The sequence below is a fragment of the Hylobates moloch genome, unplaced genomic scaffold (assembly GCF_009828535.3).
Source record: "Hylobates moloch isolate HMO894 unplaced genomic scaffold, HMol_V3 SCAFFOLD_12, whole genome shotgun sequence".
Taxonomy (NCBI): Eukaryota; Metazoa; Chordata; class Mammalia; order Primates; family Hylobatidae; genus Hylobates; species Hylobates moloch.
The window spans coordinates 104914402-104926455 of NW_026652287.1; the positions used below are offsets into that span (position 1 = coordinate 104914402).

At 43.4% G+C, this 12054-nt stretch overlaps 1 protein-coding gene and 1 pseudogene across 1 annotated transcript in view; both read right to left on the reverse strand.

The window, feature by feature from the left end:
• Positions 1–12054, reverse strand: part of LOC116479314 (zinc finger protein 552) — a 123501-nt gene that overhangs the window by 91789 nt on the left and 19658 nt on the right. The gene's annotated exons all lie outside the window — the stretch shown is intronic.
• LOC116479358 (ubiquitin-conjugating enzyme E2 C-like) lies at positions 2078–5740 on the reverse strand (annotated as a pseudogene).

Genomic DNA, 12054 nt, shown 5'->3' on the forward strand with positions numbered 1-12054 from the left:
TTCATACTGGAGAAAGGCCTTATGAGTGTGGAGAATGTGGGAAATCTTTTAGTCATAAGCGCAGCCTTGTTCACCATCAACGCATGCACACTGGAGAAAGACCTTACAAATGTGGAGACTGTGGGAAATCTTTTAATGAAAAAGGACACCTTAGGAATCATCAGCGAGTTCACACTACAGAAAGACCTTTTAAGTGTGGGGAATGTGGGAAATGTTTTAGTCACAGGGGTAACCTCATTCTACACCAGCATGGCCATACTGGAGAAGAGCCTTATGTATGTAGGGAATGTGGAAAAGTATTTAAGCAGAAGTCTCACCTCCTTGTACACCAGAGAATTCACACTGGAGAAAAGCCATATGCTTGTGAAGCTTGTCAGAAATTTTTTAGAAACAAGTACCAACTCATTGCACATCAGAGAGTTCACACTGGAGAAAGGCCTTATGAATGCAATGATTGTGGAAAATCATTTACCCACAGCTCTACATTCTGTGTTCATAAGCGAATTCACACTGGAGAAAAGCCTTATGAGTGCAGTGAATGTGGAAAATCTTTTGCTGAAAGCTCCAGTTTCACTAAACACAAGCGAATTCACACTGGAGAAAAGCCTTATGAGTGCAGTGAATGTGGAAAATGTTTTGCTGAAAGCTCCAGTCTCACTAAACACAAGAGAGTTCACACTGGAGAAAAGCCTCATAAATGTGAGAAATGTGGGAAATTATTTAATAAGGAGTCTCGCCTCCTTGTACACCAGAGTTCACACTGGAGAAAAGCCATATGAGTGTGAGGATTGTCAGAAAGTTTTTAGCAAGAAGGACCACCTCATTGCACACCAGAGAGTTCACATTGGAGAAAGGCCATATGAATGCAATGATTGTGGGAAGTCATCTACCCACAGCTCTGCATTCTGTGTTCATAAGAGAGTTCACACTGGTCACACCACCTTATGAGTGCAGTGAATGTGGGAAATCCTTTGCTGAAACTTTCAGTCTTGTTAAACACAGGAGAGTTCACACTGGAGTAAGGTCTTGTGATTGCAGCAAATGTGGAAAAAAGGTTACCTGAAGGTCTTCTCTCCTTGAATATCAGAGAGTTCATACTAGACAAATGAAATACATTTGGGCAATTTTGTAGCCACACCTCTGTGCTCCTTCAAGATGAGAGAGTTAACACTGGATCAGGGCCTTACCAGTGTGACATGTGAGATATTTATGTAGAAATCTAGCTTCATAACACACAGGAGACTTCCCACTGCAGAAATGCTTTTTGAATGTAATGAATGCAAGAAAGCCTTCAGCCTTTTTTTTGGAGCCTCGAACATTGACATGAGAAAAACACCATAGATGTATATGGAATGTTATTTCTTTTTCAGTGTAACCCTTTGAGGGTGCCGCCTACCTAGATTTAATGTCATTTATTGAGCATCTGCAAAAGTTCCAAGCATGTGGCAGCTAAAGTGCATTTTTCACTCTACCCAGGCATCTTGCTAGATTTTTTTTTGACAGGGTGTCACTGTGTCGCTCAGGATGGCGTGCAGTGGTGCGTTCACATTTCACTGCACCCTCGATCTCCCAGGCATAAGTGATTCTGTTGCCTCAACCTCCTGAGTAGCTGAAACCATAGGCATGCACTACCATGCTCCACTAATTTTTTTAAGTTTTGGAGAGACAGGGTCTCACCATGTTGCCTAGGCTGGTCTTAAACTCCCGGCTCAAGCGATCCTCTCACCTTGGCCTCTAAACATTTTGGGATTAGAGGTGTGAGTTACTGTGCCTGGCCTTTTTTTTTTTTTTTTTAACTTTTAATTTCTGATCGAGTCACAGAAGGATTTGTTGAGTAGCTTCAGCACTTCTTCGTCATTTTTTTCTGTCTGATAAGTCATGGCATGGATGTTACCCATTTTTGTCCCAGAGGCCTCTTATGTTGACTTGAAAAGATGGACTATGTCTTTCAGAGATCTTGTGGGTATCACATCAATCTTGGCAAATTTTCTACCCTCCAAGTCATGATCCTAAGAACAGTTTGCCTCCCATTTCTCCGGTTTGTGCTATTATGAAGGCCTTATTGTTTCAACCTTCTTCAATCTTGAGGGTTGTTTTCACTGTATGGGTGGTTCAGAAACAAGTAGGTCCTGTTACTATGAAGGGGGTCACAGCTTTTGTTGGCGTAGCTAAACTCTTTGTGGCTAATGGAACGGTATGAATGCAGAACATAGCTTTCTCCACTTGTGGACTGCTTTGCACAGCTGCCAGAGGCCTCCAAAGAAGGCCTTCAGGGCTTTGTGGTCTTTATCTGTAGCATGGATACTAAAATTTGTGGGTTCATAGGTCAGCTGGATACAGGGCATTTTTTGTGACAATTTCTGGCGTTTTTTGAACAAGACAAAATTCTTTTACGAGGTATATTGCGTTATACTTGGTACAGCTGTGGGAAGTCTGTTCCCCAGCTGTTGCAATGCAGACACATGCCCTGATATCCAGAATTCTGTAGGATAACATCACAGATTGTAATGCTATCAGGTGAAATTATAATTTTATAGAATTACTTTATTTATAGGCAGTGGAGGAGACAGAATAGTGTAACTGCAACTCATGTCTTTTTTTTTTTTTTTTTTTTTTTGAGACAGAGTCTTGCCCTGTCGCCCAGGCTGGAGTGCAATGGCATAATCTTGGCTCATGGCAACCTCCATCTCCCAGGTTCAAATGATTCTCCTGCCTCAGCCTCCCGAGTAGCTGGGACTACGGGCACATGCCACCACACCCAGCTAATTTTTGTATTTTTAGTAGAGATGGGATTTCATCATGTTGGCCAGGCTGGTCTCGAACTCCTGACCTTGTGATCTGGCCTCAGCCTCCCAAAGTGCTGGGATTACAGGTGTGAGCCACTGCATGCAGCATAATGCGTGTCTTTTAAAAGGGCATCCACAATGATCCAGTCACTACGTATGTGATGAATATGCAGATACAGGAGTTATCAGGACTTCCATAATGATGAATGTTGTATTGCTGAGGCCATTGTCCGAGGAAATAATCTAAAGGTTTTGTGAATTCCTGTACCCATTCTGGGCTGTTCTCCTCAAGGTCATTCCTGCATTAGCAGGAGGAAGATGATAGGAGAAGGGAGATCTCAGTTCAGTGATGTGGTCTTTGTGACCAGCCAGCCAGTTAATCAGGTGGAAATGGCCTTACTGCCACATCAATATTCGTTACCATGGAGGCTAGTTTTCCCACTTGGGGCATGAGAAGAATTGGTGTAGTCAGCATAGAGTTGCCAAACCTGTTTTCCAAAACTAATGGTAAATCTATATTTTTCTTTTGAACTGCATTTTATTATTATTATTTATTTTGAGACAGAGTCTCGCTCTGTTGCCCAGGCTGGATGGAGTGCAGTGGCACGATCTCGGCTCACTGCAAGCTCTGCCTCCTGGGTTCACGCCATTCTTCTGCCTCAGCCTCCCGAGTAGCTGGGACTACAGGTGCCCGCCACCACGCCCGGCTAATTTTTTGTATCTTTACTAGAGATGGGGTTTCACCATGTTAACCAGAATGGTCTCAATCTCCTGATCTCGTGATCTGCCCGCCTTGGCCTCCCAAAGTGCTGGGATTACAGGCATGAGCCACCGTGCCCAATCTTTTTTTTTTTTTTGACAGAGTCTCACTGTCACCCAGGCTGGAGTGCAGTGGCATGACCTCGGCTCATTGCAACCTCTACCTCCTAGGTTCAAGCAATTCTTCTGGCTCAGCCTCCCGTGTAGGTGGGACTGGAAGCATGTGCCACCATGCCTGGCCAATTTTTGTATTTTTAGTAGAGATGGAGTTTTGCCATGTTGGCCAGGCTAATCTCAGACTCCTGACCTCAGGTGATATGCCTGCCTCAGCCTCCCAAAGTGGTGGGATTACAGGTGTGAGCCACTGCTGCCAGTCTGAAGTATATTTTAAAGCTGTGATAAGTTATAAATGACAGTAAGCTATGCATATTTAAGCTGTAGTATGTGATAAATCTGGAGTTTCATGTAATCCCATGAAACCATTAACATAGTCACAATAATGAACTTAACACTTTTATGTTTACCTGGAACCGTTTTATAAAGGCTTTCTTTCTGTTCTGCAGACAACCAATGATTTACTTTGCTGTACAGTAGAGTACTTTCCATTTTCTGGAATTTTGGATGAGTGATGTAATAAAGTGTTTCCTCTTATAATCCCTGGGTGCTCTCTCGTATCATTTTTTTCTTGCTTTTTAATGACCAAAATGTTTTCTTTTTTCTTTTTTTTATTTTTATTTTTTGAGATGAAGTCTTGCTCTGTGCCCAGCCTGGAGTGCAGTGGTGTGATCTCGGCTCACTGCAAGCTCCGCCTCCCGGGTTCACGCCATTCTCCTCCCTCAGCCTCCTGAGCAGCTGGGACTATAGGCGTCTGTCACCACGCCCGGCTAATTTTTTTGTATTTTTAGTAGAGACGAGGTTTCACCGTGTTAGGCAGGATGGTCTCGATCTCCTGACCTCGTGATTCACCCGCCTCAGCCTCCCAAAGTGCTGGGATTACAGGCTAGAGGCACTACGCCCGGACCAAAATGTGTTTATTTAATATTCATCACAAGGGCTCTACCAAGGCTTAAATTAAAAGACAAAACAAAAATAGTACCACAGCTCAAGATACAGAGTTCTACACAGAAATCACGGAAAGGGCAGACCATCTAAGGAAAAATTAAAAAGACAACACAAGGATAGGCTGGGCAGCCTGGGTCAGAGCTCCTGGCTGGTGACCTAATTTGAGTAGCTTTCTTGCAGGTACTTCCTTATTTTTATTTTTATTTATTTATTTATTTATTTTTGAAACAGAGTTTCACTCTTGTTGCCCAGGCTGTAGTGCAATAGCGAGATCTCGGCTCACCGCAACCTCCACCTCCTGGGTTCAAGCGGTTCTCTTGCTTCAGCCTTCTGAGTAGCTGGGATTACAGGTGTGTGCCACCACACTTGGCTAATTTTTTAAAATAGGGATGAGGTTTCTCCATGTTTGTCAGGACTTGGACTCTCTACCTCAGGTGATCCACCCACCTCGGCCTCCCAAAGTGCTGGGATTACAGGTGTGAGCCACCGCGCCCAGTCCTTGCAGATATTTCTTAAAGCTGTGGGGTTTTCCCAGAGCTTGGTAGCATGTGTGTTCAAAGGGCTGTCAATGTTGAGTTCTCCTAGCAGGCACCGAATAGAGAGCAGGATGGTCCTGATATCATACAGGGCAGACCACTTCTCCTTCAGGACGTCCAGGCATGTTACCCTGGGTGTCCATGTTAGGGTGGTAGCAGGGTGTGAGGAACTTCACTGTGGGTGCATCGTAGGGGTGGGTAGTCATTGAGGAACTCCAGCAAGAGCTTATACCTCAGATCTTCATGTACTGTGCCAGCTGCTCCATGGATTGTCTCCATTTGATAAGGCTTTCAGGGCAGGCAGAAATTCTTTTGTCACCAGGCATCATGAGGGTCATCAGCTCCTGCTGTAGCCTTTTGCCTACAGGGCCCCAGGCAGTGCCCCTGCTGGGCTCAGCTCCTTTATGGGCGGTGGCGACACTGACAGTGGCTGGGTCAAAGTTTTGTGAGGCTATCTGGGTGGCGCTGGCAGAGAGACAAGAACTCAGAAAATGTGACTGCATCTGTGATCATCATGTTTATTTTTTATTTTTATTTATTTATCTTGAGACAGAGTCTTGCTCTTGTCACCCAGGCTGGAGTGCAGTGCCGTGATCTCGGCTCACCACAACCTCTGCCTCCCAGGTTCAAGCCATTCTCTTGCCTCTGCCTCCCAAGTAGCTGGGATTACAGGCATGTGCCACCACGCCCGGCTAATTTTTTGTATTTTTAGTAGAGACAGGGTTTCTTCAAGTTGATCAGGCTGGCCTCAAACTCCCAACTTCAGGTGATCCACCCACCTTGGCCTCCCAAAGTGCTGGGATTATAGGCGTGAGCCACCGCACCTGGCTTAAAAATAATGTGGTGGCTCTGGCCAACATGGTGAAACCCCATCTCTACTAAAAATACAAAAATGAGCCGGGCTTAGTGACACAAACCTGTAATCCCAGCTACTCAGGAGGCTGAGGCAAAAGAATCACTTGAACCCAGGAGACGGAGGTTGCAGTGAGCCAAGATCACGCCACTGCACTCCAGCCTGGGTGACAAAGTGAGGCTCCATCTCAAAAAAAAAGGAAATAGTTTTAAGTTCTCAATCAACTTCAACTGAATGGTTAGTGATCAGTTTTGTAATCACAATGACATTCTTGCAAACAAATACAATGTGTGGCATCTCTCTTTGATATACTGGATAGTTAAAAATTGTTTTAAAGTTTTGCCTAATATTTTGTGATTTATCTCAATGTAATCTATATAAGTAGTAAAATTATAGATGACTCCTTTCCTTTTTTTTTTTTTTTTTAAGACAAGGGTCTAGCTCTGTTGCCTAGGCTGGAGGGCAATGGCATGATCACAGCTTACTGCAACCTCTGCCTCCTGCATTCAAGTGATTCTTGTGCCTCCTCCCGAACAGCTGGGATTACAGTTGCATGACACCACATCTGGCTAATTTTTGGATTTTTAGTAGAGACTGTTTCATGGTGTTGGCCTGACTGGTCTCGAACTCCTGTCCTCAAGTGATCCACCTGTCTCGGCCTTCCAAAGTGCTGGGATTACAGGCATGAACCACTGCGCCCAGCCTAAATGACTACTTTTTATGTTGCACATTTTAAGTAATTTTTGTCATTATTTCCATCTTGGGTAGTTGCTTTTTTGTTTGTTTTTTGAGACAGTCTCACTCTGTCGCCCAGGCTGGAGTGCAGTGGCACAATTTTGACTCACTGCAAACTCCGCCTCCTGGGTTCATGCCATTCTCCTTCCTCAGCTTCCCGAGTAGCTGGGACGACAGGCGCGTGCCACCACACCTGTCTAACTTTCTGTATTTTTAGTAGAGACAGGGTTTCACTGTGTTAGCCAGGATGGTCTCGATCTCCTGACCTCGTGATCCGCCCACCTCGTCCTCCCAAAGTGCTGGGATTACAGGTGTGAGCCACTGTGCCTGGCCGTGTTGTCACTTTTAATGTGCTTTTGTTTTAATTTTCTGTAGAAAAGTAAAACAGATTTTTCCCTTTAAATTTAATCCTTGCTTTTAATGACTTGTGCACCCCAATTTACTAAGAAAAACCATTTAAAAAATAATCTTGAGTTGGGTATAGTAGTTTATTCCTGTAATCCCAGCACACTGGGAGGCAGAGACAGGCTGTTGACTTGAGCCGAGGAGATTGAGACCAGCCTGGGCAACATGGCAAAACCCTGTGTTCACAAAAAATGCAAAAATTAGCCAGGCAGGGTACCTCCCTGTAGTCCCAGCTACCCAGCAGGCTGAGGTGGCAGGATCACTTGAACCCTGGGGGTGGTCGAGGCTGCAGTGAGCCTTGATCATGCCACTGCATTCCAGCCTGGGCAGCAGAGCAAGATTCTGTCTCCAAAAATAAAATAAAAAGTATGTATGTGTGTATGTATGTGTGTGTGTATATACATATACACACACATATATATGTACACACATACGTATATATGTATATATATATACTTCAACTGAATGGTTGAATATATACGTATATATGTATATATGTATATATGTGTGTACATATATATACACATATATGTATATATGTGTGTACATATATATATACACACACATATACGTATATACGTGTGTACATATATATATACACACACATATACGTATATACATAAAATGCCTTTTTATGTGTAGGCTTGATTTAATTTTCAATTTTATGTGAAGCATAAATTGAGTAGTTTTTCTATCTTAATTTTTAATCTATTTTAACATTGTATTACATTATCTATTTTCTCTCCAAATTGATAAACAACGTTTACCCCTCAGACATGGACTGTGGTTTCATTTCTTTTTTTTTTTTTTTTGAGACAGAGTCTTGCTCTGTTTCCCGGGCTGTAGTGCAGTGGCGCGATCTTGACTCACTGCAACCTCTGCCTGCCAGGTTCAAGCAATTCTATGCCTCAGCCTCCTGAGTAGCTGGGATTACAGGTGTGCACGACCACGCCCAGCTAATTTTTGTATTTTTAGTAAAGACATGGTTTCACCATGTTGGTCAGGCTGGTCTTGAACTCCTGACTTCGTGATCCACCCACCTCGGCCTCTTGAAGTGCTGAGATTACAGGCATGAGCCACGGCACCGAGCCAGGAAAGTTCTTCTTTATAGATTTCTTTCTAGCTATGTGTTGAAAAGAGAATTATAATCATCTAAAGAGGATTAATTCATCACTTAGGGAAAGTAGAGGTTAGCAAGAGGAAGTTACTTCTCTTAGAATATGTGATTCAAAGGAAAAAATGTGCCACATCAAATACACATGGACTGGCTAAACATTTCTAGGTATATGTCGATTTATAAGCCACTGTAAGATTCAACACAATGAGGAAATTACTGGTGTAATAAAAATAAACATTAGGTTGATGAAACACAGTAAAAGAATTTCAAAGAGAAAAGAGGTATGAATCTTGTACAAAAAAATTTTGACATATATTTAAGTCACATACAAGCAGGAAGATTAACTTCATAAGAGAATTAACAAAAGTTGTATTCAAGACAAGAGCCTGCAGAGACTAAAATTGCTTAGTACTGAAAGTTGTGCTTATATAAACTGTAGTTTATGGAGAAATAAAGAATTTTTTAGTTTTTTTTGAGGCAGGGTCTCGCTCTGTTGCCCAGGCTAGAGTGCGGTGGCACCATCTTGGCTGATTGCAACCTCCATTTTCCAGGAAGGCTCTTTAATTCCACCTGACTACAAAGGTTTTGTGTGAACATAATTGGGTGTAATAAAAATAAATTTACACCACAAGAGACAGAAACATACTCTTCACTATTTATGGTCATAATTTATTTGAACAAGCCCTTTTAAACTTCTAGATACCATTGAAACTCCTATGTTGATTAAAAATCATCAAAGATATTTCCAGTGAGAAGGATGAAAAATATTACTGAGTGTAGGGACCAGCCCCACAGGGTCGGTGGGTCTTCCCCCATGTGCTGCGACAGAGACAGTGTAGAAATAAAGACACAAGACAGAGATAAAAGGCAGCTGGGCCCGGGGGGACTACCACCAATGCGCGGAGACCGGTAGTGGCCCCGAATGTCTGGCTGCGCTGTTATTTATTGTGTACAAAGCAAAAGGGGCAGGGTAAAGAATATGAGTCCTCCAATGATAGATAAGGTCACGTGGGTCACGTGTCCACTGGACAGGGGGCCCTTCCCTGCCTGGCATCCGAGGCAGAGAGAGAGAGAAGACAAAGAGAAAGAGAGCTTACGCCATTATTTCTACATATCAGAGACTTTTAGTACTTTCACTAATTTACTACTGCTATCTAGAAAGCAGAGCCAGGTGTACAGGATGGAACATGAAGGTGGACTAAGAGTGTGACCACTGAAGCACAGCATCACAGGGAGACGGTTAGGCCTTCGGATAACTGCGGGAAAGTCTGACTGGCGTCAGGCCCTCCACAAGAGGTGGAGGAGCAGAGTCTTCTCTAAACTCCTCTGGGGAAAAGGAGACTCCCTTTCTGGGTCTGCTAAGTAGCGGGTGTTGTTGCTTGACACCTTTTGCTACCGCTAGACCATGGTCCCCCTGGCAACGGGCATCTTCCCAGATGCTGGCGTCACCGCTAGACCGAGGAGCCCTCTGGTGGCCCTGTCCAGGCATAACAGAAGGCTTGCACTCTTGTCTTCTGGTCACACCTCACTATGTCCCCTCAGCTCCTATCTCTGTATGGCCTGGTTTTTCCTAGGTTACGATTATAGAGCAGGGATTATTATAATATTGGGATAAAGAGTAATTACTACCAACTAATGATTAATGATATTCATATATAATCATATCTAAGATCTATATCTGGTATGACTATTCTTGTTTTATATTTCATTATGCTGGAACAGCTCGTGTCCTTGGTCTCTTGCCTCGGCGCCTGGGTGGCTTGCCGCCCACAACTGAGAATGAATTATCATATTTCATATATGTGCCTATATGCGCTTATATAACATGCTGTGATACAAGGCGACATTTAGGGGTTGAGACTGTTAACATCTGATTGTACCTTGCTACTTGTAACTTACAATCTTTTATTCACATTTCTCAAGTGTCATACCTTTAGGTGCCTATAGGTGCCTATATATCATGCTATCACAGGATTTCTAGGGATAAGCCGAGTGAGGTGGCAGATGCCTGTAATCCCAGCACTTTAGGAGGCCGAGGGGGGTGGATCATGAGGTCAGAAGTTTGAGACCTGCCTGGCTAATGTAGTGAAAGCCGATCTCTACTAAAAAATACAAAAATTAGCTGGGCCTGGTGGCAGGAACCTGTAGGCCCAGCTACTTGGGAGGCTGAGGCAAGAGAGGCACTTGAACCTGGGAGGTGGAGGTTGCAGTGAGCTGAGACCACCCCATTGCACTTCAATCTGGGTGACAGACTGAGACTGTAACTCAAAAAAAAAAAAAAAAAAAACTTTTAGGGATAATATCTGTGCCTATATAACATGCTGTTATAAAATTATAAAATGTAACATTTATGGATTGAGATTTTTTTTTTTGAGATGATGTCTCTGTCACCAGATTGGAGTGCACTGGTGCAATATTGGGTCAATGCACCCTCCACCTCCCAGGTTCAACTGATTTTCCGGCCTCAGCCTCCCAAGTAGCTGGGGCTACAGGCACCCGTCACCATGCCTGACTAATTTTTGTATTTTTAGTAGAGACAGGAATTCACCATATTGACCAGGGTGGTCTTGAACTCCTGACCTTGTGATCCACCCATCTCAGCCTCCCAAACTGCTGGGATTACAGGCCTCAGCCACCACACCCGGCCAAGATTCTTCATATAGCTGATTATCTTGCCATTTCTAACTTACAATCTTTTATCCACATTTCTTAACTTTCTTTTGTTACACTGAACAGGACAGGAAGTCTTAACTCTTGTATCCACCAAGCATGTTAGGAAAATACCAGAGATTCCATTTGCAAATTATGCTCCCCAAAAAACACAAATACATATCTAAAAAATGTTGCAAAGACACGAAGTGGCCAGGGTGCGTTGGCTCACACCTATAATCCCAGCACTTTGGGACTCAAAAAGCTATAACCACTTATTAAGATAATAAACAATTTCAAATACTAACCATACTCCCTCTTGGTAAGATAGAAGAAATTCTTGGACACTGATGGTAGATATACAAACAAGAGCAATAATTTTATTCTTAAGTCATAGTTTGGCATTGCTTAAAAAGTTGTACACTAGGCCGAGTGCAGTAGGTCACACCTGAGAAGCCGAGGTGGGCAGATCACTCAAAAAAGAGTTGTACTTTAATCTATCATGTGACTCAGGCACTGCACACCACCATATTACCATAGTGAAACATACCTATATGAACAACTGCATTCAAATATAGCAGTTTTATTTAAAACAGACAAAAACAAGAAGCAACCGAAATACACTTCAACAGATGAATGATATACAGTAAGTTTTCATAGCATGTCATTCTTTTTTCTTTTTGTAGAGAGGAGGTCTGGCTATGTTGCCCAGGCTGATCACTAACTAACTCCTGGCCTCAAATGAACCACCTTGTCCTCCCAAAGCATCAGGTTTACAAGCATGAGCCACCATGCCTTGTTCAGCATGTCATATTCTAAGCAATATGAAAAGAATGAAGGCCCGGTGAAGAGTCTCATGCCTGTAATTTCAACGCTTTGGGAGCCAAGGTGGGTGGATCACTTGAGGTCAGGAGTTCGAGACCAGCCTGGCCAACATGGTAAAACCCCATCTCCACTAAAAATACGAAAATTAGCTGGGCGTGGTGGTGTGTATTCATAATCCCAGCTACTCGGGAGGCCGAGGTAGGAGGATCACATGAACCTGGGAGGCCCAAGTTGCAATGAGCCAAGACTGCACCACTGCACTCCAGCCTGGGTGACAGAACGAGGCTCCATCTCAACGCGAAGTCTCTTAAAACCAAGGAGAGCAGA